At 50.5% G+C, this 27,582-nt stretch overlaps 1 protein-coding gene and 1 pseudogene across 5 annotated transcripts in view; one reads left to right on the top strand and one right to left on the bottom strand.

The window, feature by feature from the left end:
- Nucleotides 1–27,582, bottom strand: part of TSPAN18 (tetraspanin 18) — a 173,051-nt gene that overhangs the window by 103,281 nt on the left and 42,188 nt on the right. The gene's annotated exons all lie outside the window — the stretch shown is intronic.
- LOC118603748 lies at nucleotides 17,671–17,786 on the top strand (annotated as a pseudogene).

Genomic DNA, 27,582 nt, shown 5'->3' with positions numbered 1-27,582 from the left:
GAGTGGTGTGGCTCTCTTGCCTTCCCCTCTTCTTTCTCCCCTACCCACCCATCCTCCTCAGAAATGCAGTCCACTTGTTGTTTTGGGCTGGGATTTATAAATGCCTTTGGACTTGAAAGAAAAATTTAGATCCAAATCTCAGAGATTAACATACCACTGTAAGTATAGCAGCTACCAGAGAGGAGCTTTGAAGCCTCAGCCCACAAAGAATCACTCCTCCACTGCACACTGGTCCACAAATATTGGTTAAGGGGCTTCTGAGTGCTGGACTCAGTGCCGAACTGAGATGAACAAGGCCTCCCTCCCTCCCTCCCTTCTTCCCTCCTTCCCTTCTTTCCAGCCACCAATACTTATCAAACTCTTTTATTGCCAGGCACTGTGATGAACTCTGGGTCTACAGGAGTAAAAAAGAACTGATATGGCCCCTGCCTGTGGCCCTAAGTGAATTCAGCATCTGGAGGCAGAAAGAGTCAAGGAAGCAGAGTAAAGATGAATAACAATGTAATCTGATAAAGACCAAGCAGTCAGGCTCTAGGCTGGCAACGTTCTATTCTCATTTTCAAGTTGTAATAAATGCTCGTCAGACATCCATCTGAGCGCTGAGAGAATATTGCTGGAATGGGATTCCGATGTAGGAAGGGTGAGGGAGTAAGAATCGTAACTTCTTTGCCCAGAGCTAAGTCAGTCTTCTCTCTGGCCCCTCCAACTAGCCCTTTCCTTATCTTCTGCATTCCCATCATTTTTCTCAGAAGCCCTAACAATCTCCTAGGCATCTCAGCTCAAAAACCCAGAAACATTGCCATATCTGCTCTTGCCCCATCCAATTTGCTGCAGTCTTATAGAGTCTTCCCATCGCCTCCTGCATGGGCCCTCCTATCTCCACCCCAGCGTTCCTGGCTCAACATGATGCCCGCATCTTCTATTGCTTGGATCCCTGCAGTAGACAAGTTGGTTCAGTCTCTCACCTCTTCTATCCATTCTCTACAGAGCAAGATCCCTTAGATGACTGCCCTGATCTGAAACCTTCAAAGGTTTCCCAGGGCTGAATAAATAAGTCCAAGCTCAGCATTCGAGGACTTCTATAATTTGGCTCCAACTAACCTCTCAGATTTAATATTTCATAATTCCTCTACACATTCTCAGGATTACCATCAAAAGGGATTATTCCTTCTTTGATGAAAACATACCCTCAGTGCTTTCCCACATCCAAGCATTGGAAAATGCTGCCCCAACCCCTGGACTGCCTTCCTCCCAACCTCAGTCCTCGGAGGCCACCTCGATGAAGGCTTTCCCCACCCCTCTCCCATTTTTGTCCTCTAAAAAGCCTTAACTATGCTGTAGATTTTGCTTCTGGCACTATTCATACCCTACTTTGTGTTGCAGTCTGTATTTATTCCCTCTTTTTTCTTAGGAGGCTGAATTCCTAGGGGGCAGAAATACGATCATATAGACCAGGGAATCACTTAATGCCTGCTAGAGCCTGGGAAATAGCAAGTACTCAGTTGATGGGTGGTAAATAAAATGACCCCACATTCCTCTCCCCATAAACTGTCCCACCACTGCCCCTAGCACCAAGGGGCGGGTGTGCCCATTTACCACAGCAACTCAGCGTTAAAGTGATAACATCGAAAATAATGTTTATTATCGATTAATGTTTAAATAATAACATTAAAAATAATACGAACAACGATAAAATCAATGGCTTGAGCAGACTCAGGGGCCTTCCCTAGTAAAGCCCTCGGGGTAATTTCCTCTTCTCTCCCACTATTTTGGGGACCAGTCTGGTCCTACCACCCAGACAGAGGATGGGATCCTCTCTCTGTAGCCCCCACTGACAAACCCTCAACCACCTCTCCCCTGGGTTCTTGAGTCCTGACAGGTGTGCGTGCGTGCGTGCATGTGTGTGCACGTGTGTGCACATGTGTGCATTATGTGTGCGTGTATGTGCGCGTGTGTGCATGATGCCCACACCCCAGCAGGTCCTCCCAGGCGGCGGTCCTGTTCTGTCTCCGCTCCTCTGGTCTCGTGGCTCCTCCGTTGGCCCCTGTAATCCATTTTCCCTGCAGCGGCCAGAGATTTACTTAAAATGTAAATTAGAACCGGGGGAGCTCCTCTTTTAAAACCTTTGGAAGGCTTATTTCACTTGAAATAAAATCCAGACTCTTTGAAGGGCTGTGCTCCCCACCCCGCCACTCTCCCCCACCTCAGTGCTCTCCCTACCCACCCGGCCACGACGCGCTGTGCTTCTCCGAGTCCCTGAACACACGTCTGTGTTTGCTGTTCCTTCTCCTGGTGGGTTTCTGACTTGTCAGAGACCTCCGGGGGTCCGCCCAGCGCCAGTCCTCCCAAACACCCCTCTGTTGCCTTTTCTACCCGGTGAGGGATCGTCCCCCTTCCTAATGAGGAAGTTTAAGTAGAACAGGCAGGGAGAGGGGAATCAGTCTTTGTCCAACACTTGACTGAATGCCAAGAATGAACTATCATTAAGCTTTTCCGGTCTAGAGCTGGCCACTCGGCCTGGGTTCGAATCCTAGTTTTACCTTAGTAGCTGTATAATCTGGGCAATTACTTCATCTTTCTGTGGCTCGGTTTCCTCATATATAAAATAGGGATGAAGATGAGAGATTGTCTTCAGATGGGCATGAAGATGACCTCACGCTCAGCAAGTATTGCTGCCAGTGGAGAATTTCTACCAACCCAGGCCCCTCTGCAGCCTGTCAGACCCTAAGTCCGGCTTAGAAAGAGCACCGGCTCGCCCCCCAAAGCTCATCCCTCTGGCACAGAGCCGGCTCTTTCACCCCTGAAACTTTCCTCCCTTGCAGCCACATCAGAGTCTGGGTCCCTCAGGTCTGCAGAGGGGTGAACAGCTCTCATGACTGCAGTGGGGATGTGATTATGGGAGAGTGGCCCCAAGTCATGTGCCAGGAACAAACCTAGCCAGCCTTGAATCTGGACCCAGGTGTGCAGGCACTGGTGGCCCCTGGAACACATCTTGGAGAGGCATTCCGCCTTCTGCACACCCCAGCTCAGCACCCCCACAGGCCTTTCCTGCCCTGGCGAGGACTACTTCACCTGAGTTTCTCTTTCATGCATAAAGATGGGGCCTGTGAGGAAGAGGGGGGTGGGGAGTGGGCGGGATTTGGCCGTGGGGTGGAGGGGGGTGCAGGACTTTGGGGAACACAGTGGGGGTTTTCCAGCCAGCGCCAAGCCACAAATAAAAACCTCCTATGGAGAAGAAAGCAGTGCTTCTACAAAGCCCAGGACCTCAAGAAGTGGTCAGCTCCTTCCTTTAGATAAATATGGCACAACAGCCCTGCTTCGTGGAGGCAGCTGAGAAGGTCCAAGAGGTTAAATGACACTCCTGTGGCCACTTGGCTGGCAGTCGGGGGACCTGGAGCAACGAGATTACTCACGTGCATGGTTGACACTAGAACCATTATAATAGCCATTCTACAAGGGAAGAAACAGTGGCTTTGAGCCCGGGGAGACCGGAGGTGGGCTTCGAACCAGTTTCCTTCGGTCTTCTATGCTCTTAACCACCACCCTGAAGCACCGACTCCTGGAGATACACTTTCCATTTCCTCCCACTACGCCCCGCCAGCTCCCGGAAGCTGGTGGTGTTTCTCCAGATGCCATACGCACACCATTTCATTCCGCAGGTGTTTGCCGGGTGCCTTCCGCATGCCCGGCTCTGTGTTAGCAGACACGGATACACCAGGCAACAAAGCCACGTCAACGGAGGCTACGCGGGCACTCACACTCCGCCAAGAGACAGATGGAAACAGACGAATCGTAAAAGAACCGTGAGTTACCCTCAGTTCTGTGGAGGAAGCAAGAGGGGGCTGGAGAGGAGAATAAATGTAATACTTTCTTTTGGTGAAGGCCTTCCTTTCTGGGGGGGGAAACATTTAGTTTATGGGTTAACCGACGATTCTGCAAATATGCAAATGCACACACATAGAGAGGAGACCAGAGGATACCACAACGATCCCCCAGGTACCAATCCCTCAGCCTCAGCAATCCTGCCATTCTGATTCTGATGCTATTTAAAAATAAATAAATGTGCACACATAGTTCTAAAAGAGTCAGACTAGGGGTCAGAAGATCTGAGGTTAGGTCCTGGCGCCGCTCTGGACAGGCCATGTGGCCTGGGGCTGTAGGTCAGGCCCCTGCGGTCAGCAGCACAGACAGGGTCCCTGCATGGCAGAGAGCAGTTATGGCCCTCCGGAAGCTTCCTTTTCCCAGGAGATGTCCTTCCAGGCAGACACTGAGCCTCTGTGGATGGAAGCTCTGCAATTAGCTCTGATTTATGATCTAACAGATGGGCCTGAGAAGTCCCCGCCCACCCCCACCCACAATCCTGGGCAACCCCCTTCTCAGGAAAGGCGGCCACAAGGGGCCTGAGGGATAGCTGGCCCAGGTGGGGAGACCAGAAACTACTGCAGACAGGTGTCACCCAGAGTCCTGCTGAACAGCCCGGGAAGAGGCTCCCCAAGGAGATCAGCTGCAAAAGCACTCTGAGCAGAGCTCCCCAAAGCTGTGCAAATCCTAGTCCATTTGTCAGTCAGGAAAAGCCCTGACCAGTGGCCGGTTCTTACAGACACAGGGCTTGTGTGGACCTGGTCTCTTGCTTTGAATGGACTTTCATTCACAGCACACGTGTTGTGTTGACGCTGAGCTGCGGGCTTAGGAAAAATTCAACTGAGCCAAAAGAGGTTCCGGTTTCAGATCAGCAGGATCCACGAGCTCAGGGGCCTTTGATGATTCATTTCACTTCCTGGAACCTCAGTTTTTCCATCATCAAAATGGGTGCTGTAATACCTGCAGGGTCATCCTGAAGACTGTGATAGAAAATTGTCAAGAATCTTAAAGCAGCTGCCATGGGGAAAGGCTGGCTTGTTCTGGCGGCCAGGAGTGCCTGGCTCACAAACACTTGCTAATTAAGCATTCCAATAGTTACCGTAGATGGTTAAGAGCTGCTCTGAAAGCAGCTCGCCCAGGGTTTGAACCCTGACTCTGCCATTTATTAACCGGAACGGTGGGCAAGGAGCGGCACCTCTCCTGCCTCAGTTTCCTCTCATGCAGGAAGGGAATAATAGTAGCAGCGATCTCGCGGGGTGTTGGGGACCACATAGATCACAGCCAGCACATAACAAACACTCAGTAACGCCTCTCCTGCCAGCACGCATGGCAGCGGTCATCCATCCGCCTCCACCTCCACGGTGGCCCCTGTCCCCCCAGGAGCCACTGTCTACTCACTGTTGTTCTCCCTCACTTGAGGGGCTAATAGATATTTGTGGAATTAAAATGCAACTGAATACAGGTTGGGGAAACCTGAGGGAAGAATGAACTGGCAGATCTAATAATAATACCACTAACTCTGAGGCGGGCGCTGTGTTGTTTGGACCATGGGCGTGGATGTGCAAGGCGGTGGGGTGGGGGTGGGGCCAGATGGGGGACAGGCTCCTGAGAAAATCCCTCTCCCCACTAGACCAGTTTAGACTGGTTTTCCAAGGGGACAAGGTTCAGGGAGGTCTTGGGCAAGGCCAAGGAATGTTCCAGGGGGCCCCTGGGGAGGGGGCAGGAGGGGTCTATAGCCTCACAAGGGCTCTATTGTGTCTTCCTTGCACGGGCAGCCCCCACAGTGGCCCAGTCTCTGGGGAGCTCCCACGAGAACAAAAACTGAGGGAGGAGAAGGGTGAGGAGGGGGACACACTGGCTGGGACAGAGCCTGGGAGAAAGGGTGGAGGGGGTGGGGCAGAGGGTGCTCCTGTGCCAAGTCGCAAAGGTCGGGAGGGAGGTGGGGCTGAACTGCGCTGGGCTCCCCTGGCTGACCTCACTCCCACTCAATTCAATAAGGAGGGACACGGTAGACTAGAAAACAGGAGATGGCCAAGCCTGGACAGGGCTAAATAAAAGTTCTTTATTTGCCTTAATATCCCTTAAATGCACAAACTTGAAACCCTAAACCCTCCCTCTCTGTTTCTTTTGGATGCTGCTCTGCCTGGCAGAGCTTCTCTCTCTTGCCTGAGCTCCTGACCAAAATTATACCAGTTTCCTGTTTAAAAGTCTCCAATTCCACGGGCTTCTGAGATGCTCAGTATCGGCTCCAGGATGACTGGGGCTGAGGGTGGGGGGCTGCCCAGAGGAGTCCAGACTTAAGCTAGCAATGCAGATAGTAAATTGGGGGCCTCTCATATGGCTCGGCCAGGGTCCAGGATGGATGGGGGAGGGTACCCAGTCCCTAGCAGGATAGGTCAGTGGTTAGGCTGGGGAAAAGGGTCTTCTGGAATCTTCCTGTGACTACATCCTAGTTCTGCTATTTCCCAGTTGTGCGATCTTGGGCAAGCCGCCTAATCCTTCTGAGTATTGCCGTCCCCATCTGTAAATTAAGGATGGAGATGACAGTACCCGTGTCACAGGGATGCTGCAAGCTTTCCATGAAAAATGCATGAAAACCGCTTACAACAGTGCCTGGCTGGGGCAAGGCCTGAGTGAGGGAGAGCGTTATTATGATGCTAATGATGGAACCTCTTCAGTGTAATCCTCCACCACAGAGAGAGATTTCCTAAGAGCTAAGTGTGGGAGGGCACTCTACCCCTCTGACCGACCCCCTTCAGTGACTGCCAGCAACTAAGCAGATATGAAGGGGGCTGGCCTGAGAGCTTTTCTTGAACTGGGTTCAGATGTTAATAAGTGCACCAGGAAAAAAAAAAAAAAAGACTCTGTGATCAGTGAAGTCTGGGATATGCTAGCTTAACCCAAGTTTAAAAAAAGGCCTTTTGTGTGGGACTTATCAGAGCCTTTATTTGACCCAGTGTGCATCTTAAATCTCCAGAAAGGAAGGCAAAACACATACATGTGGGTTCTCAAACCTCTCTGCAGCATAATCGTTTTGAGCCAAGGGTTAGTGCACTGTGTTACCCATGTAGGGAAAAGCTGGATGTTGCCCCACCTTAAATATGGGAATATTCTTTATTCCTCCTTTCGTTTATTCACACTTTCATCTCTTTGAGCCCTTTCTCCTCCCCTGTGTACATACGCATCCTGCAAACCGTTCCTGAGAACCTCATCCTGTCAGGCCCTGCACTAGGCACAAGGGTGAGAAAATGATGACTCTGCATAGAAACAGCCCTTAAGAATCTTTCCGTCTCATCGAGGAGACACTGCAGGTGTGTCTGCCCCTCCCCCGTTTTTGTTAGTGGAAAGACACTTCTCCCAGATGTTCGGGCCCGAAATCTGTTAGTTGCTTTCTATCTCTCTTGTCCATCATCCCTCACATCCAGCAGCAAGTTCTACCAGCTCTACCCCAAGTGGTCCCCAATCCAACCACCGCTCACCATTTCTAACTACTCCTGCACTGACCGCGGGGCCCGTCATCTCTGACCTGGATGCTGCAGCTGCCTCCTCGCCTGACCTCCTGCTTCCACTCTCGCCCACCAGTCTTCTCCACAGAGCTAAATGCAATCAGATGACACCGCTCCCCTGCTTGAAACCGTCTACCTGCTTCCTCTCACACTAAACCAAAGCTAAATTCTTTGCTCTGTCTTCTAAAGCCCTCCCCCGCCTCCGCCACCAACGATCCTACCTCGCCCACCAACTTGGCTCGTAATTCACCTTGCCACTCATGACGGATTCCTTTCCGATCTCACCCCCGGGGCCTTTGCACATGCCGGTCCCACCGCCTGCAGTGCTCTTCCCCCGGAGTTTCGCACACACATCAGGAGTCTGCCTAACTGTCCCCCTCCGCAGCAAGGCCTCCCCTGACCACCCCATCTAAAGCGGCTCCTCCCATCCCAACCAGTCGCTGCCACTTTCCCCTGCCTGTTCCCATCACAGCGCTATATCCGTTTGAAAGTTTTGTATTCAGTTTTGTTTTCTTGTTTCTTTTCTCTCTCCTTGCACTGGAAGGTAAGAAACTCCATGAGGGCAGGAGCGTTTTCTTATGTACTGTTCTAGTCTCGGTGTTTGGAATGAACGCCTATCCATAGCAGGTGTTCCAAAAGTATTTGCTGGAAAGATGCGTGAAGGAGATTTCTCAGTAGAGAGCAGTGGAGACAGTCGCTGGCTTGTGGCATTACAAAGAAGGGTTCCTGGTCTAGGTTCAACTGGGAAAATATTCCTGCACGTCATGACAAAGACCTGGGCTCTGGGTCCTGAGCAAATAGCCAGGAGTCCGTTCCACTTGGAAAATTGTAGATGAGACCATGTACTGTGCCAGGCACTGTGCTAGGCACTTTTCCACATAGGAGGTAACTTTAAAATGCTTCACATCAACCCCAAGAGGTAGCTAAAGTCACACAGCCAGTCTGTAAAATAGTAGATCACCAACAGAGGCTGTGAGGAATGAATGAATGAATGAATGGGCCTTCCAAGCTGCCAGAATGGGGAATCTTTTCTTACCCATCTCAGCCCTAAGCCCTGAACCCCCTCAGGGCACAGTGGGGGCCCAAATATCCAGAGTCTGGTTTGTGAACTCGCCGGCCATGTGCTTTCAGAGGAGTCAGCTTCTTAGAGGCTCTGTTTCTCATCTGTGAAATGGGCAGAATGAGCCTTACTCTGTCTGCCTTCCTGGGTGGTTGTGAGGAATCTGATGAGCTAACGGCACAATGTGCTCGGCAGACATGCGGGGTCGTTCTTAGGGACTTCTTTGTGGCCTTAATGAGCAACTCCTCCCAGGGATACCCACATTGTAAAGAATACCGAAGGCAATGCTCATCCCCAAAGAAAGACCCTCCAGTGGTGGAATTTCAGATCCTATGACACCTGTAATGAGATGAGGATACTCGTAAGAAGCCCACCGGCCATGGACCTGAGGACACCCTCTAAGCCAGTGTCTCGAGAGTGACCGCTGGCTTAAGAAAGCCCTACTAGACTGAGGCTAGGGCCTAGGAATACATGCATGTCAACAAATGCCCTGCTGTTGCTTTAATTTGGCAGCTAGGGCAGGAGTGTAAGGGGCCGACAGAGGAGGGGTGAGTGGGCTCGCACTGTCCTGGGGTCAGCAGGTCTGCGATTTGCTTGTTGCTGTGTGACTGAGGATATCCCTGCCCCTCTCTGGTCATTATTTCTCTCATACACACAACAAGGGGGAGACGAGTCATCACCAGCATTCTGCCTACCCAGACATTCCAGGTTCCAGCGTGGGCATGGTGAGCAGGCCACACCCCAGAGGGGAGGATAGATAAAATCCAAGGAGAAGAGACCCAGCTTGAAACGGGGACAGTGGCTCAGCCCACCCACACGACTCTCAGTGCTCGGTCCTTGTTTTCTATCTCTGTGGTGTGAAAATAAAATCCTTCTTCAATGGTGGGGGAACCCATGGTGCGCAGGGGGGGGGGGGACAGAGGGTCCTGATGTCCGTTTCCCACGAATCGGCAAAAAGCCATAAAAGCTGAAAACAAATCTCTTATTCCATGCCTCCTCCACTGCAGGAAACATGCACCTCTGGGTCATGTGCCAATGAACTCTGAAGCACGAGCATAAATAATTAAAATGACATTACAGTTGTCAAAATAAATTAGCGAAGAACCGGGAGCCTCCGTCTGCTCCTCCTGCTCGCCGTCCTGGGAGCTCTCGTGTCTTCCGTAAAAGCGGATGATCGCGGCGAAGGACCCTGAGACAAAGGAGTGCGATGCCACGCGGCGGCAGTGGCTGAGACGCAGAAGGAGCGAGAGGCGGGCCCGAGGGGCGGGCGGGGTGGGGGGGGGCGGGGGGCGCGCACCGGGCCTCCTAGGTGCATACGCTGCTGTGGCACAGCCTTGCGGCTTGGGATGGGCAGGACAGGTAACAGGTCGTGTCTGCAGGCTAGGACTGTACATTCAGCAGGTCTGAGGGCAAGGGCTCTGGCCTGTCCCAGAGTCGCAGAAGGCCCCTGGAGCAAGTCTGCAGTGCAGCATGGAGCGAGCCCCATGTGTCTCCACTAAAAAGATAGGTACATCCCACAGCTACACATCCTAAGGCCCCAAACCACCTGGGAACTCATCAGATCCCAAGAGGTAAAGACTGGTTCCTCCAGGGGTTCTAGTCAGAACCCCTTCTCCCTGATCCTATGGCAAGGAGTGGGGTCTCAGGCCCCAGAGACCTAGACAACCAGAAGCAGCAGGAGCAAGGGGTGGCAGTTACTCTATGCAAACCTGCTGGAAGTTTGGTGCGTTTCTCATCTTCACACCTGTGCGTCACAGGTGGCCACCACCGTAGCCCCCTGGGGCTATGGCAGTAGCCTCCTACCTGCTGCACCATTGCTCTACTGTTTGACAGATGGAATGGATGAGTAGGGGCAGGACAAGCATCGCGCCCATTTTACAGATGAGGACACTGCGGTTTAGAGAAATCGTCAGGCCCACGTTTACTAGGGTAAGCAGTGGGACATCGGATTTGAACTCAGACAGATTTGCTCCAGGGCAGGTATCCTACACGTCATATGATGCCATCAGGGCTACAGGGCTGGGCAGCAGCATCCACTGGATGTTGTCAAACACTTCTCAATGAAGCTGGCCAGTGAGGAAAGAGTGGTCCCAGCAGAGAAGCAGCTGGTGCGAGGCCAGGAACTGGGCCGGCGTGAAGGCTGGTACGGCTGCAGCAGAGTGAGGGAGAGGAAGTGGTGAAGATGAGGTTGGCAGGGGCCGGCCCACAGCGAGGAGTTTGAATCTCACTTGAAGGGTGACGGGAAGACCCTGGGAGGGTTCCAATGGCAGATACGGCAGCAGCTCCTGAGTGCGTGGGCTTGGATAATGCCGGTTTCTCCCCAAAGCCAGTTATGACCTCTTGTTCATGCATCAACCACAGTGGCACCATTTCCCCCCATCGATTCAGTTATTAATAATAAATGTTACTAACTAGCATTTATTCAGCACCTACTATGTGCCAGACATTGTGCTGAGCATTGTCATATATGTATTCTCTCATTCAATCCTCATGCCTACCTCATGACAACAAGTACTATCCTTATTATCTCATTTTACAGATGAAGAAACTGAGGCTCCAAAAGTTTAACACCTTGTCCAATATCCCAGCTACTGGAAGAGCCAGAATTTGAACCTGTATCTGTCTGAGTGCAAAGTCTGAGTCTTTAATACTAAGGACCAGCTTGAACTCTACACATACACACACACACACACACACACACTCTCTCTCTCTCTCTCTCTCTCTCTCTCTCTCTCTCTCTCTCTCTCTCTCAGCTCCTGGCTGCTTGGGTTTTAACTCCCTGGGTACTAGGAAACACTCGGTTGGGGGCAGAACTGTTTGAGTCTAGAGGGCTGCAATTTCTCAGACAAAACTTGACCGTGGCTCTTTCTCTTTCTTCCTGTTGCCATGTGTTCAGAAGATGGGGTGCAGGGGGAAGGGGCCCTACCTCTCCCTCCTCTAACGGTCCACGTTCATTCCAGGATAACGCAATCAGAGCTCGAGGATTAATGGATGTGGCTCTTACTTTCAAGTCCCACCCGCTGATAGATCGCCTAATTCCCCCCTCCCTGTTCCTGAACCTTTCAGAAAAAAATATAGGCGGCTTGCTTATCTTAGTGTAGGGTTGCCGTGGAAACTGCATCCCTTGTGAGATGCACTGCCATAACATTTCAGTGCTGTTCGGAACACTTAAAGACACAGCCTCCTCCTCTTCAGGGCCTCAGCCCATAGGCAGTTGTCACAGGGTTGAAGAGGAGGTAGGTAGGCGGGACGTGTGGTGGACGGCAAAGAACTGGTTTTGGAAATGTCAGTTCTCATCCTTCTAGGGCCAGCCAAACGACAGGGAGGCTCGGAGGACGAACATTCTCCAAGTGGTTTTGAGGCCAGGCGAAAGCTCTGCTTGGGTTAGCTGTGATGACTCCATCGGCGTCTCCACGAAGTTGGCACTATTACGATTCTCATTTCACAGAAGAGGAAACTGAGGCTCAAGGAAGTGAATTTGTGGTGAACACCGTTGGCACTCTTGGCAGCCTGTCATCCTGGTTTTAGTACTCAGAGTCCCATATCCCAAGAAAACCCTTGGTCCCTGGAATGGTGGGTCACCTTAGCTTCCCCACAGCGGAGTCGGAAGCACTCTAAGCCACCCACTTTCCCACCAGGTGGCTCTGAGCCAATGCCTGACAGGTGTGGGTATAGGAAAGTCTCAACTGAAGACAATTTCTGAGCTCTTCTGTGGAGTAGAGTTGAAGCCACCTTCTGCTCGGCTGTGCCTGGGATCCCCTTTCCTCTGTCTCCCCACCCCCTTGGCTGATCCCCTGGGAGGAGATCCTTAACAAAACCCTGCACAGGATCCTCCTCTCGGAGTTGGATCCTAGGACAGCCTGACCTCAGGTCACACAGATGTGCTAGAGCTGTTCCCATACCCAGCCTTGGCTCTCATGATTTCCCCACCCCCCTTACAAGCCATGGACTTCCAGCCACACTGAAAGACGGCCCTTTCCCTAGGCCAGACTCTCTTGCACCTCTGGGCCTTGGCACGTGACTTTTGTCTGTGCTCTCTGCTCAGCGCCTCCTTCCTTCCCTCAGCTGCTTCCTAGGCAGAGGTCCCCTCACCCTTCCAGAGCTAGCTGAGGCATCTCCTTGTCCGAGAAGCCTTCCCTGGTCTCAGGCAGCGCTGAAGGGGTTCAGTGGGGCACAGGGATTTCATTGTTTCTACATCACCCTCACACAGCTCCACTAAACCCCCAGCATAAAGAGAATGGACTTGCTGTCCTGGAGCCTGCTGTGAGCCCCCCAGGGCAGGCACCCGGCCTTCATCTCTGCCTCCTCACACCCCGCCAGGGATTAGTCATGGAGGAAGTGCTAATGAACAGTGAATGAGCGGATGAAAGCACTTTGGAAGCACCTACTCTGTGCCAAGCTATCGACAAGGGAAACCTCAGTGTTCAGGAGGCCTGCGGGGGCCTTCCACGCCTTCCACGGGGACCCCTGACTGCTTCCCTCCTACCTCCACTGGTCCCCCATCACTCTGCTTCAGTGCTGGGGGTCACCAGCCCATCACTGCCCCAAGCAATTGATTCCCTCTGTCCTCAGCTATCTGCAGTGATACTCTGGCTTCTTTCTTCCTTCCTCAGGTCTCGACTTAAGCCGAGAGGTCCCTCGATCTCCCTATTAGCTTCCTCCGTCACCGCTCATCAAATTTCTTGCTACCTTAAATATATAGTTATTTATATAAAATATGAGTCAATAATAAATGCGTATTTAATTATATGCATGCAATTAATGACTTATGTTATAGAACATGTAAATCCCTTCACACTATCTATTTAGTTGTCTGTCTCTCCCACTAGAGTGTAAGGTCCACAAGGGAGAAAACTTTGTCTACTGCTATAAGCCCAGTGCCCAGAACAGTGTCTGCAGTACATTGTACATGCTCAACAAATATTTTAGAATGAATGAATGAAATTCCCGCTCCTCATTGGCAGCCAAGAAACAGTCTTTTCATGTAGGTGCTATTACAAACTGCAGTTCACTAGGCTAAATGACCTGCCCAAGCTGTGAGGCTGAGAGCCAAGGGCTCTCTGAGCTACAAAGCTGCTATCTAGCCTTGACCATGAAACTTCTCCAGCATCACGACACCCTGCACACTGTTCCTAGTGCCGTTGTTCCAGAGCAGACATCCAGACTTTGGTGACTGGCTCCCCTGTGACTGGGGATGCAGTAGAGACCAGGAAGAGGAGATGGTCCGCAGAGGAAGGGAGGAACTAGGCTGCCTCTGAGCACCTGTTGGTGTCCGTGATGAGTTGGGGCTGGTGGCAGCACGAGCAATAATTATTCAGAATGAGAAGATGCCTCTCTACCAGCCTCTTAATTACTTCCTGCCTCCCCACACCGGGGGTCCAGATGGAAGCACTCCACACTCTTCAGAGGACTCAACATGTCCATTATTAATTAAACATTAAAGCCAATTAGTTCAAAAGTTTGAATGGAAATTATTACGGATGCATTTCATGCATACCTCCTCTTCCCCCACAAAGGTGGGAGGAGCAGGGGACAAATCAGGTTGGTCCCATTGTTCACACCCTAGGCCCGGCAGAGGGCCAAGCCCAGGGTTCTTCTCCACTGGTGCTGACTACCATCTCTCTCTAATGGTTTAGAGGTGAAAGGGGAGACAAAGGAAGGGAGAAAGCCACCCCAGGCCCAGTTTCTAAAAGCTCATGGAGAATGGAGTCATTCAGAAGGCTACCACTCACACCCAGCTTGGGACTGCAGAGGGCTGGATGCCTTCCAATGGGGGCGGGGCCTTTGTTTTCTGAGAGCCTGGAGAAGGGCCTCAGGAGAGACCCTGCACTAGATGCCCCAGGAGGAGAGACCCAAGCAGAAGGAAAACTCCCACCTCAGCCCACAGAAATGACATTTCCTAAAGGGACCACAATAGGAAACTAACTTTAGGACCATCACCAGGCTATCCTCTCCCAGATGCCGTTTTTTCTTGTTGGCACCCATTATGCACTTGGCCTTGCACCTGTTCTCTACCCCCATCACCCAGCTAACAACAGTACCACTTTACATGAGGATGCTGAGGCTCAGAGAGGTATTGTAGGACTCTAAACCTCGATGTGCCCCTTTTCAGTTATCTTGCTCTACTTGACTAGGTTCCCGGTTTCTTTAGATTTCTGATACATCACACCTCCTTTTCTGTCTTCCTACAGCTCAGAGCAAGCATGCACATGCCCATGCGCGTGCACGTGCGCGCGCACGCGCGCACACACACACACACACACACACACACATGCACACAGAGCAACCAGATGCCTTCCAAGCCCCTGAGAGTCCAGCAGTAAAGCTGCTGCCCGGGTGACTGACCAAGGTCTGTGAATCCATGATGTCAGAAGTCATGGACCTTAGGGACAGGATGAAGACACTGTCATCATGGGTATCCATCTGACATCCCAGGAAACTCCAAGAGACCCTGATCCCCAGTATATACTAGCTAGCATCCCTCAGATCCCCAAAACATTGGCATGGGGCGAGGGCCCTCAAAGGGGTCTTTCAGCTCCATGCACAGTCCCACACTGATGAGGATTGGGAGGCTATGTTTGAACATGAACTAGTATAGTATTTCCTTTTCCAGTGCTTTTGGAGTTCTGCTGACAGACTATGAAAATAAAGACTCATTTCCTACTGATCTGAAGTATTTTTTTTTTCATTCCATGAATACCATAATTCTGGGTTTATGGCACACAATCCACCCCTGGCTTGCTCTTGGATCAGCATCCCTAATCTTGGATCATTGGGATACACCTCCCTCAGCCATATTGCAGCCACTCTCAAGGGCCAACGTAGCTTTGCTGTTTGCCAAGGCCAGTCCGTTTTTTTTTTTTTTTCTCACCAAATTCCTACAAGCCCCTTTCAAGGTATCATTCCCCATCTTTGTCAGATGAGGAGACAGAGGCTCAGAGAGGTTAAATAACTTGTCTTAGGCCACATAGCAAGTTCACAAAGGAACAGATAAATCATGGAAAGCGTTTTCCTTAGCAGACACAAAAGCCAATAGAGCTATTTTCCTTCCGAAAGCTCCAAATTAGACAATTTAATCCCGATGTTGGCTGAAGATGGAAAGAGCCCTAAAAGATTTGACATCGGCTGGTTTTTTAATTCCCCCGCCCGTGACTTATTCTGTTGGGAAGTGAGAACCTCAGCTTCTCTGCTGATCCAGCTCTGCCTCGTGTAAACATTCATACACTGTGAAAAGAATTCATTGATGAATTCGTGCATGCTCTCCTCCCTGGATGAGTGAAATCCAGCGACTGACATGAGGGTGTCACTAAAGGCTGCACAGGGAACATCAGCACATCTTTCTTCCTTTGCCACTCCCAGGCCTCTCTGGAAGCCACGCGTGGCTTTAGCAGGAAGCTGGGGAGAAAGGCCCTCCACCAATGCGACTGTGGCTCCTTGCGGTTTGCTCCACATGCTGTGCCTAGGCACCCTGCATAGCCTTGCTCGCAAAAGTAGCCAAATGCATAGATTTCTCCTTTCACTCAGCCCTCTCCTCTGCCTAGAGTGGTGGGCAAGGAATTAGTGCAAAATCAACTAGGACATGTGACCTCCTTAATCCTGGCCACCTCTTCCAGATACAAGAGAAACAAAAGCATGGAGAAGAGGTGCCACCAGGTCTTGTCAAACACGTCTCGTTGCAGGAAGTCCCTCCTCCAACCTGCACTCTCCAATAGGGCAGCCACTAGCTACCTGCGGCTATGCAAATCAATAATAATTTTTAAAAATTAAAATGTCAGTCTCTCCATCGCACTGGTCACACTTCAAGTGTTCAGTGTGGCAAGCGGCTCTCAAATGAGACGGCACACACATAGCATATTTCTATCCTCCCAGAAAGTTCCAAGGAACAGCACTGTGGCAAGAGCTGATGCGCGGAGGCAGACATGCTGCTAATAATCACGGCACTCTGGGAGCCAAAGTCCTGGGACATGGGCTGCTCCTGGGACATGGGTCTTGGGACATGGGCTGCTCCACAGCCCCCTAGCTCTGCGAGAGCCTCATCAGCCTGCCAATTGCTTACAGAGGGTGTCTGGGCCCCTGCATAACACATAGAAGAAGAGGCATATAAAAGGTATACCCAGCCACCCCTATTTTTATACTCTTGCTTCTTGACCTTTTCTTCATCAGCAAAATGGAGATAATGATATCTACTCTGTCAGAGAAAGTGGGTGACAAGGACCCTAGCCTGAGCCAGGCATCTAGTTGGTCCACAGTGTGACTGCTTGCCCTGTGTTGTAGTGAGGGGCTTTAGGGCAGACACGCAGTCTGGGAACAGCAAGTTAGATGAGACTGGGGGATTTCTGAGAGCTCCAGAAAGTAGCCTTAGCAAAGAACAGGAAATTACTGATCAGCTCAAAAGTGTCCCAAACTTCCTGGAGGATGGGTTAGCCTGATCTCTGGATTTCGTCAGGACGGAGATGATATTCATGCCTGCTAATGTCTTTGCTTTAGAAATGGCCAGGTGCTAAACATTTTATATCTTTTAACTCTCACAAAAACCCTAAGAGATCAGATTATTATTTCCATTGTACAGACGAGGAAACTGAGGCACCAAGAAGCTAAGAAAGCCAGGCAGTCTAGCTCCTACCCTCTAAAGCCCACTGTCTCCTTCACTCTGCCTTCTTGTGCTAAAAGTGTGAGTCAACCTCTAGTAGCCAGCTACATGGATAGAACTGCCACAGGGCCCTCTGTGTGAATTTTGTTAGCTCTGCACCACCCATGGAAAGATGCAAATTATAGGTGGGGAAGGGGATGTAACTCCAGGTTCTGGAATCCAACAAGGTTGGCTTTTAATGCCAACTGCTTCCTCACTAACTTTGTGAGAGCTAATTCTCCTCTCTGAGCATCAATTTCCCTTTCTGTAAAATGGGAATCCTGATAGGATGTACATCATAGAGTTGATGGGAGGCTTAAGTGAGTCAGTGTAGGTAATGTTAGCTTAACACATAGGAAACACTCGAAAGTGGTTGCTTATATCCTTACTTTTCGAGAGTTGAATCTTTTGTACCAAACAATTTATTTAGCTTTAGAATCCATTATGTTTTTATCAGGCCCATCATAAGCAGTGTATACACCTTCCTAAACAGGTCCTATTCTGGCTAATAGTGAACATGGTTTGCAGACGTGGTTCTATAGTGTAGCAGTTAGCATGTCTGCTTTACACGCAGAAGGTACTGGGTTCATGCCTCAGTGGAGCCATGGTCCATGGTCTACGGCCATGCCACCTTGAACCAGCCCAATGTCTGATCTCAGAAGCTAAGCAGGGTCGGGCCTGGTTAGTACTTAGATGGGAGACCACCTAGGAAGACCAGGTGCTGTAGGCATTAATAATAATAATAATAATAATAATAATAATAATAACAATAAATTAATGGTTTGCGTTCCTAAGATTGCCTGAAACAGTGGTGGAGGGAAATGGGACAAGGGTTGAAAATATACGATGAGAATCCAAGTGTTGGTGATGAGGAAGTGGCTACAGCTCTGAGAGCATCCCACATCTCTATGCAACTTCCACCCACCGGGGGGCCGAGAGGAGGACGGCCTTAAACTATTGCCCTCAGAAGTAACAGACGCCACAAAATTGGCAGGAAGAGACTCTGAGGACATCACCAAATTTCACCCTGAACCTACCCAATCCCAAGTCTCAAAGCACAGAACCGCAGAACCTCTCTCCCTCCCAGACTATCCCACCACCCCAATCCCCAAAGCTCGCCCAGCCCCCCGGCATGAGGAAGGCTGGGGTGAGCAGCCCACAGAACCAAGAGGAGGCTCCAGCTCTGCTCTGCCACTTAGCAGTGGGAGACCACAAGCCAATCACATCCTCTCAGAGCCTCAGTCTGCTTTCCTGTCACATGGGGACGTAACACATAAGCATGGTAGGTGTGCGAAGGTCTGAAAACACAGAACCATCAAACATAGTGAAGGTCTGCGGGTGGCATCCGTCGGTGCCCTCGTCTCATCTGATGAGAACAGCTAACTAGATAGGACCCTCCTAATCCTCAAAGCAGCCCCGTCAGTGGGCACTACAGCACCCAGGAGTTAAGCGACTTTGCCCAAGGTCACGCGGATATTAAATAGCCAGTGTTCATAACTCTCTGCCACAAGTGCTCTGCCTGCCACCCTCGCCCTCTGACCACGGCCATCCCAGCACTGCAGCTGCCCTGGCTCCACCAGTGAGCAAGCAGCAAGAGCGAGAGGCCCCAGGAGCAAAGTTCTGCTCTGCCAGGTAGGTCAGCGCCCCATGCATACAGCCTGAAATGGGCAGGGGTGGGGGAGGGGTGCGGATAAAACCTCCAGGCAAAGGGAACACTATTAATGATATCAACTGCCCTGCCAAAGCCACAAATATTTTGTGGAAAAACTCACAGTGGGCTGCAGTGGGGCCCAAAACACAAACGAGGCATTTGATGGGGAGGAAAACTAGCTTCGGGGTGTGGTTGGGGGGTGGGGTGCACAAACCACCAGGAGAATTTTTTTTTTTTTTTTTTTCCCTCAGAGGAAAACAAAGTCGCCTATCTTTCTTTCCTTGTAATAACGGTAGGGCTGCAGGGGTGGGACCGGGAGCTCAGTAACTCCACCCGGGGCCGCAAAGCCCTGCAAGCACTTGCTGAATTAATATCCAAGAGGAAATATTAAAGTAACGGATGTGGAAAAACCATAAAAAAAAAAGCACGAGGAGGATAAACGGAAAATCTAGGATGGGAAACGACGGGCTCCGGCAGGGTACACGGGAACTTCGGTATTCCTGGGCAGTAGGTACTCATGTGCTCAATGTGTGGTTATAATTCAATCCCTACCCTGATTTTATAAATAGCCTTTTACAGCTCATCCATGTTTAACAGAAGCGTTCACGATGCGAAATTTATCAAGCCCCTAGGAAACATCTGGATTTTAGCACTAGCCTGGCCTGTATTTAGAATAACGCTTTGTTTCACTACCGTGGTTAGGGATGATTAAAATCACGGCAGATATTTTTAACGATACCTTTTATTTACACAGCGCTCCACATTTCATAGCATTCACCACTCGCATTATTGTAAGGAGTGTGGCCATGCTAGGGCAGAAAACGCCGGAAACCAAAAGATCTGCCATTCGTTCCCGACGCCACCTCTGACCAGCTGTGAGGCACTGAACGAGCCATTGAAGTTCGCGAAGAATCGGTTTCCCGACTTGGAAGACGGGAGCGTGTGCCTGGGCTATAGATCTGGCTGGCGGTTCTTCATTAACCCTCACTGAATGGTCAAGTATTCACTGAGCAATTCCTGTGGGCCGGGCACAGCCCTAAGCGTTAGGGACATGACAGAAGATGCGGCAGAAGTGGCGGCCCCCTTCGCGGAGTCTGCTGCCCTGAGACAGACAGATAGTGAACAAAGATAAAGGAGGAGTGATTGCACGAGGTCCCCAGAGAGCGTATGGTAAAGGATTCAATAGGTCTGAGGGGCAGAGCTGGCGCCATTAACGCCTGAACACATTCTTATAAGCTGCGGTCTTGCTGGAAAGGTAATGAGTTGACGTGACTGTCATAAAGATAAGAATAAAAAGGCTTTAGAGAAAATGGGGTAGAAGCAAGTCCATGAACTAAGAACAGAAGGCCGACACAGTAGGGCCAAGAGCCCGCCATACACACCAGAACAAAATCCTGCCCTACGATGGTTGGCACTGGCTGATAATTAGTGGTCGCTCTGGCCTCCAGAGTCTTCCCACAGCCTCCCCTGCCCCTCCCCATACCCAGAAACTAAAGGGGGACATCTGGCCAGCAGGGGCCTCTGGGACCCAGCACTATGAAGTGTCTACTCCGGCTGATCGGTCCCAGCACTTTGATCCTGACTCAAAGGATGGGGTTCTAAATTGTACCCCAATCTCTCCCCACAAGCAAACAACACAGGCTGTGTCCTGACCCATCCCTCGCACCCAAGCCCCCCACCACAGAGCCAGGCTGTATCCTCTGGGATCCAAGGACGCTCCCCTCACGCAGTCACAGTGAGGGGCAAGAAGAAGTAGTGTGAACAGCCAGGAACCGTGTCGTGGAGGAACAGCCTACATATGTGAAGGCAGCTCCCGGGGAAAGAGTTTAGAGCCTGGAGGGACTAAGAGAAGGTGGCTACGTGCACTGGCGGACAGCAAGGGGCAGGGCAAAGCCTTGAGGCCACATCCTGCGAGTGCCGTAAGTTAAACGGGGACCAGCCATGATCAGATGCGTGTTCCGCTCCGGCTGTAGGGGGAGCGGGCTCTGTGAGACCACATGAGATCCCGCAAGTGCCTGGCGTCGGCGAGTCCTCAGAAATAGTTGTGGTATATCCTGGACACATGTGTTGTGATTTTCTTCTTCCAGTCTGTGGCTTTCCTAGTCATTTTCTCAACTGTGTCTTTGACAAACAGAAGTTTTAGATTTTGAAGGATGAAGTCCAATTCATCAAATTTTCCTTTTATGGTTACTATTTTTAACGTCTCGTCTAAGAAATCTGTGCCTACCACAAGGTCGTGAAGATATGCTCCTATGTTTTCTTCCAGAAATTAGAGAATTCCTTTAACTCAATAATAAAAAGACAAACATTCCAGTAAAAAAAAAGGGGGGGGGCAAAGGACTTCGTGAAAGGATAGTTCGCAAAAGAAGATATTCAAATGACAATAAGCCCAGATACTCAAGTTCACTAGCTAAGGAAGGAAGTATGAATTAAAATCACAATAGGATAACATCGCACAACTATAGACTATCTAAAGTTAAAAAGCCGACCATACCAAGTGTTGACCAGGCTGTGGAAGAACTGGAGCCCTCATGCGCGGCTGGTAGCAGTGTGAAATGGCATACCCATCTTAGAAAACGGCTCGCAGTTTCTTGTAAGTTAAACATACGCCTACCCTACGATGCAATCGTTCTACTCCTAGGTATTTCCCAAGAGAATAAAAAGCATGAATACAAAGACTTGTACTCAAATGTCCACGGTAGCTTAATTACATAGAAATCTAAAACTGGAAACAACTAAATGTCCATGAATGGAGAAACAAAATGGATAAACGAGTTATCTCTCTCACACACACACACACACACACACACACACACACACACAGAAAGAGGCAGAGAGAGGGGTAGAGGCATAAGATGGAATACTATGAAGCGATCAAAAATAATGAGCTACCCATACAGGCAACACCATGGAAGAATCTGATTCATCTCAGATTAACCTGAGTGAAGGAAGTCAAATGCAAGAAAGCAACGGTAGCATTCCATTTACAAGAAGTTCTAGAACAAGCAAAACTGACCTATAGTGATAGGAAGCAGACCAGTGGTTGCCCCTGGGGAGCAAAGAACAATTGACAGAGAAGGGGCTCATGGGACTCGTGGGAACTCTCTGGGCTGATGGAAAAGTTCTCTATCTTGCTGGAAGTATGGATTACATAGGTATATACAAGGTCGAAATGAATCGGACACTTTAGATGTATACATACATTGCATCTCAATTAATTAGTGATTCTTTGGGTGGAAAAGAAAAAGTAGCTGGATAAACATATATAAAAGAACTTATACTTTCTCTATAGTCCTATATTGTTACCAAACTTGCCCAGAGATACGGGAGAAGAGACAGAGGCATGCATGTGCTGCTGGAAGGTTCTGTTCATCCACCATCCAACAAAGATCTGTTGACCCTCGTGTGTGCTATTACGGCCTCTGGAGCAATGAACACAGGTAAGATTAGGTCCCATCCGTCAAAGAGCTAATAGTCATCTGGCGCATGCACACGTGCGTGTACGTGTGTATGTGTGTGTGCGTGTGCATGTGTGAGAGAGAGAGAGAGAAGCGGAGGGGGAAGAGAGGGAGGAGAGAGAGCAATAGAGAGAGATGGAGGGCGGGAGGGAGCGCATGAGAGAACGTGAATGGCAGGGGCAGGCAGGACGTACGTTTGGAGTGAGGGAATCTGCTTAGGGAAGGACGTGTGGGTGGTAAGTGGAAGCAGTGGTGGGCGTGCAAGGGAGGCATCTGTAGGAGTGTGAAGGTATTCGCATGGATGGGAGCGTGCGGGAGTGTGAATAGGTATGTGCAGGCATGTTCACAGGTGTGTGCAAGAAAAAGAGAACGTGAAGGCATAGTGCATAGTGAGTGTGCGTGTGCCCATTAGGAGCAGCTGAAGGCGGTCTGTGTCTTGAGGAGACAGCAGTGGCATGCTCCATGTGCTTTCACGGTGACAGATGTCAGCCACAGCCCTGATCTCAGCTTAGGAAGGTTGCTGCCCCCCACTAAGCCACCCCAAATACGACCCAGCTGGCTTGACCCACTCCCTCCTACCAAGAGCAAGTCAAAATACAAAAAGGCCCAGTCCCTTAGTTGACATCTGAGGGCAGTAAGACCTGAGAAGGCCCTAGACATTCTGAAATGTCTCCTGTCTTCCTGCCCCATTGCAGAATCCTGAAGGTGAAGGGCTGGTCTTACTTCACATGACCTGGGGTCAACGGAAGACACAGCCTGCAGGGCACCTGGGGGTGGGGACAGGAGAACTGAGGAGGAACACGCACACCCTGAAGGAATGAGAGCACGATGGAAGCTTCTCCCTGCAGGGCCCAGAGCAATCCTGGGCTAGACCCCCAGGTCAGACCCCCTCTGCCCACAGCCCTCACAAGGCCCACAGCGGCCGGAACAGCTCCTCCACTGGCTCAGCGGGACGTGGAGCCTCAGAGAGCTCAAAGCAACTGGTTGCCCATCAAAGCACGGCTGTCCTTTGTCCACACGCCCTCCCTCCAGACTCATGCATTCATGAGAGCAAACATGGTGCTCACTCCGGCATCCCTAGCGCCTGAACAAGGGCTTGGAATACAGCAGGTGCTCACTAAGTGCATGGTGCATTACATTGACGCATCCGTCCATCTGCTTCTTCTGGAGCTGCTGTAAAGACCTCAAGGAGTTACAAGAAAGAAAAGAGAGGGCTGTGGGAGGCCAGCGGCAGGAACCGCAGTGTTATCTGTTAACAGCGGGAGAATAGAGAGAATGAATTCGTTTCCTCTCTGAAGTAATTTGCCTGTAAATATTCACAAACCACGCAATTTCTCTCAGCATTCCTATTAAAAAGAAACGCATAAATAAACAAGCCTACCCAGGGGCTTTGCACACAGGCTGCTATTCCTGTCCTAAAATCCTAGGGTGACTATTTATTTAGCTGTAACCACCCTCCCATCCCCAAAGGGTCCCAGAGGATGTCCGGAAGTGGGTCACCTGGAGAGTAAGGAGGTAGCTCAGCAGAAGTCAGCGCTGGTCACTGGGGAGCTGAGATAGATTTGCCTGCAAGACCCAAGGAGTTGCTCATCCAGCAGCCCAGAGGCCAGAACAGGTGGCCTCACTGGCAAAATGTCCTTCCCACGCCTACCCTGACCCCCTACTGTGGGTCCAGAGGTCAGAGAGATAGGCATCTGTGTTCTAAGGAGAAAAACAAATGTTTTCTTAAATGCATGACATACAGAAAAGGCGCACAGAGAGATAGAGAGGCTATTTGAGGCCAGCATACCCTGGGCAGGGGACCCTGCAGTCTTCCACCAAGTGACCAGGACCCCTTATAAGTTACCCGCAGGTTCTTCTTGAGCACCCCAGAAGAGGTAAACATCAGCCAGACAGTGGCAAGAAGCAAAATTGAGATGAGGGGGTTTCCTTCTCCCTCTCCAAACTGACCACGCATACTCCAAGGGCACGAATAGGAAGCTTAGGCCCCAAGCCCAATCCTGCTAACATGCTCAGGATATGAACCATATCCAGGAAAGCCTGCTCAACCTGGACTCACTTAACCAAGTCCTAGCATGACAATGGCAAACCCGGGCAAAACGCTTGCCCCCGGATGAGCTCTTTTGCTTTTAATCCTCATGGCAGTCCTAAAAGGCACATTACTATTATCGCCCCCATCATCTAGATGGGAAAACTAAGGCCCACTAATGTAGTTGCACAGAGAGTCAGAGTAGAGTCAGGATTCAAACCCAGACAGACACTCTGGTCCCGGGGTCTGTATGCAAAACCACTAGCGCAGGGAGGAGGGAAGACAGGAAAGTGGGAAGCAGCAGGTCCTAGCGCCGGGTATGTTTGTTTTTTTCAGGGGGAGGGGTCTGTGTGTGCCATTTCTCTCTGCAATGGATAAAGGCCCTGGTATGCAGTCCACCCACATCATTAGCTCGCTTAATCTCAGCAGCCAGCATCTCAAGGAAAGGTTATTATGCCCGATTCACAGATGAAGAAATCAAGGCTCATGATGCTTAATGCTCTTCCAGTTAGCGAGTGAGAGCCAGGATTTGAATTTGGGCCAACTCGCCACCAGCTGGATTAAGTCCAGTTCCTCTACCAGCCAGAGAGTGACTTGGGGCAAGTCCTCCACTGGGGGACCTCGGTTTCCACATCCGAAAAATGGCTGGTGCCATTTGAGCCCCAGGCCAGGATGGCTGGGAAGACAGAACGAGGTGGCAGTGGAGGACAGTGAATAAGGACCGTTGCAAAGCACGCAGCCTATGCCGCAGGCTCTAGAGCCTGAGAGGTGGTTGCAGTTAGAGGACTGACATTTCCAACGGTGCACCCCGACGCCCCACAGAACGCTCCGCTCGCAGAGAGATTCAATTATGGTCATTATGGTGCACTTAGGAAAACCAGGGAGCAGGCTAATACATTTGAGACAGAATTGCAGCAACAGAAGTTGAATCGAAACGGGTTTTCTACTTAACCCTCGGTTAAACAGAAAATCCATTTAACCACAAGGCAACGCTGTCTTCCCAGTCACCAATCACATTTTTTTTTTTACTGTCTGCCACTTAGATTTATATTTTTATCACTGTCTTAAAATAAAAATAAATTCATTGATAGAGAGAAAGATGTTGGGGGAAAAGAACAAAGCCTCTGTGGGTTTGCAGCCCTGGCCCGACGCCCTCAAACCTTTGCTCCCTCCAACACGGCGAGGAGGACTCGCTGCTTAGATCCGCTGCTGCCAAAGATACAGGTGAGCTCTAAAGAAAGCAGCTCCATGGGCCCCAGAGTGGGTGCTAATTCACACCTCCCACCGCCCCCTGCCATCCCTTACAGGGGGCAAATCAAAACATCTGCTGTCATTGGAAGTTCCAGAAAGAGGGTGAGGAAGGGATGTGCTTAGAAGGGTCTGTAGGGGCCGGGCTCCATGACCTCCGAGTGTGCTAAGCCACAGAGCAGTGGAGACCAGAGTGGTCAGGGAGGCATTGTCGATGAGAGGGACAGACTTAAGTTAGGGAGAGTATTTCCCACAAAATGGGAAAGAAAACAGCAGCCAGATAGCTTTCTCTGTCATTAAGTAAAGCGGCATCGACTACACCCATGCGTAAAGATACTTCGGACACAGTATTTATTGCCAGATAAAATATAGGATGCTCCGTTAAGTTTGAATTTCAGATAAACAACAAATAATTTTTTAGCGTATGTCCCAAATGTACATGGGACTGATATGGATGAGACATATGCTAAAAAATGATTGTCTAGAAGAAGTTCAAATCTAACTGGGTGTCTTATGGTTTAATTTGCTAGACTGAGCTACCTCTTTCAAGAGGCATGCTTCTAACAAGCTGCACATCAAAAATAGGGCTCCCCCTTGACCAGCGCTGCCTGGGACGGGGTCCCACGCAGCTGTGAGGCCACCGGAGATGGGGAGCAAAGAAAAGCAGGAAGCCGAACTGCACGGACTTTCTAGAGGCGACTCTGCTGAACGTGCACCGGAGCGGGAACAAAAGCAGGAAACGAGTGGCCTCTTGTCGTGAGAGGAAGACTGAACACATCTTTTCCCTCCAGTTTCCTAGCTCTGGGTAATGTTTTCTGGTCCTAGCCACAACAGCATGAGCACGCACATACACGCACACAAAGTGCTCAACGCTTCTTATCTTTGAGCGTAATCAGGTTGTTCTATTGGATTTCAAGCTCACCGAAGTCGGAGACGGGGGATTTTTAATCTCTGTATTCCAGTGGATGCTCAGGGAATGAGGGAGGTGAGGAAGAAATGAAGGGAGAAAGGGAGAAAGGGAGGGAGGTGAAGAGGACCTGTTAGTGCAAATGGCAAGAGCTGGGGAATCTCCACCTAGAAAGTGACTTCTGAGGGTTGCAGACCCTCCCGGGCTGGAGGCGGCCCTCTGTTAGCCCTGGTGGGGAGGCCTTTGCAATCATGGGCCTGGGCGCTGTTTGGACAGCAGACAGTGTGAAGCCTGGGCTCTGGCCTGAGGTCCCCGGCTCCCGGGTCCTCTGCATTTACTCACAGCCTCGCCCAGCATGGGGAAGCACTGGAGGACACAGGAACAGGCCAGGGGGCTTCCCCCTGAGCCAGAAGACAGACTCTGTACCCTCCTGCTCTGCCCTGCTCCTCTCCTATGGGTCACGCCTGCCTCTTGGTTCAAGTTCAGTTTAAACAGATGTGTTCCTAAGACGTGCCCTGTCTTAGAAGTCTGGGAGAAAATCTCAGCTCCGAAGGGACATTTCCTACTGAAGAGGCTCTCAGTAAATAAAAAACCAAAAGCCCTCGATCTTTATCTCTTGGTATTTATGAGATTTTTCATTAGAATGGCCACTTCCAAGGACTGTACTACTGAAAGAGAAAAGGAAGGAGAGAAAGGAGGGAGGGAGGGGATCCCACTGAGCAGGGCCGGATATGTCCCCAAGAGGGGAACAGTCTCACATCCACCAGGGCAAACTTGCACTCAGGATGAAGTTTTCGGTAGTCTGACTCTCTGTAATGCTAGACTCTGTATACAGATGGTGCTCAGAACTGGAGCTTTCATGAACTGGAGCTAAATATCTATCAAGTCAGGTGGGCCCAGGATGCCAGGCTCTGTCCTGCCTCCAAGCTCGGCACACATTGAACCCCCTATAAGGCCCTTCTACACCTATCCCACCTGGAAGCTACCTGGTCACCCTGCAGGACCAGCCACAGGGCTTCCTCCTCTGGGCCTTCTGAGCTCCTTCTGCCCCTCCCCTCATCTCCCAGCAACAACCCTCTTAGAAACACCTCCATATTGGTGTGCCAAGATGGGGCAGTGGGAGCAGTTCTGGGCAGATGTAGGCAACAGGGGATGAATTCTCTGTGGAGAATTAAAAGATAAACATAAAACTGGCTAAAAACTGACAATTCTAAACAATGCCAGTGATAAAAC

This window comes from Rousettus aegyptiacus, unplaced genomic scaffold, assembly GCF_014176215.1.
Source record: "Rousettus aegyptiacus isolate mRouAeg1 unplaced genomic scaffold, mRouAeg1.p scaffold_m13_p_5, whole genome shotgun sequence".
In the NCBI taxonomy this organism is placed as follows: Eukaryota; Metazoa; Chordata; class Mammalia; order Chiroptera; family Pteropodidae; genus Rousettus; species Rousettus aegyptiacus.
Note: the sequence above shows the minus strand (reverse complement) of the source record. Positions and strands in the feature narration are given on the sequence as shown.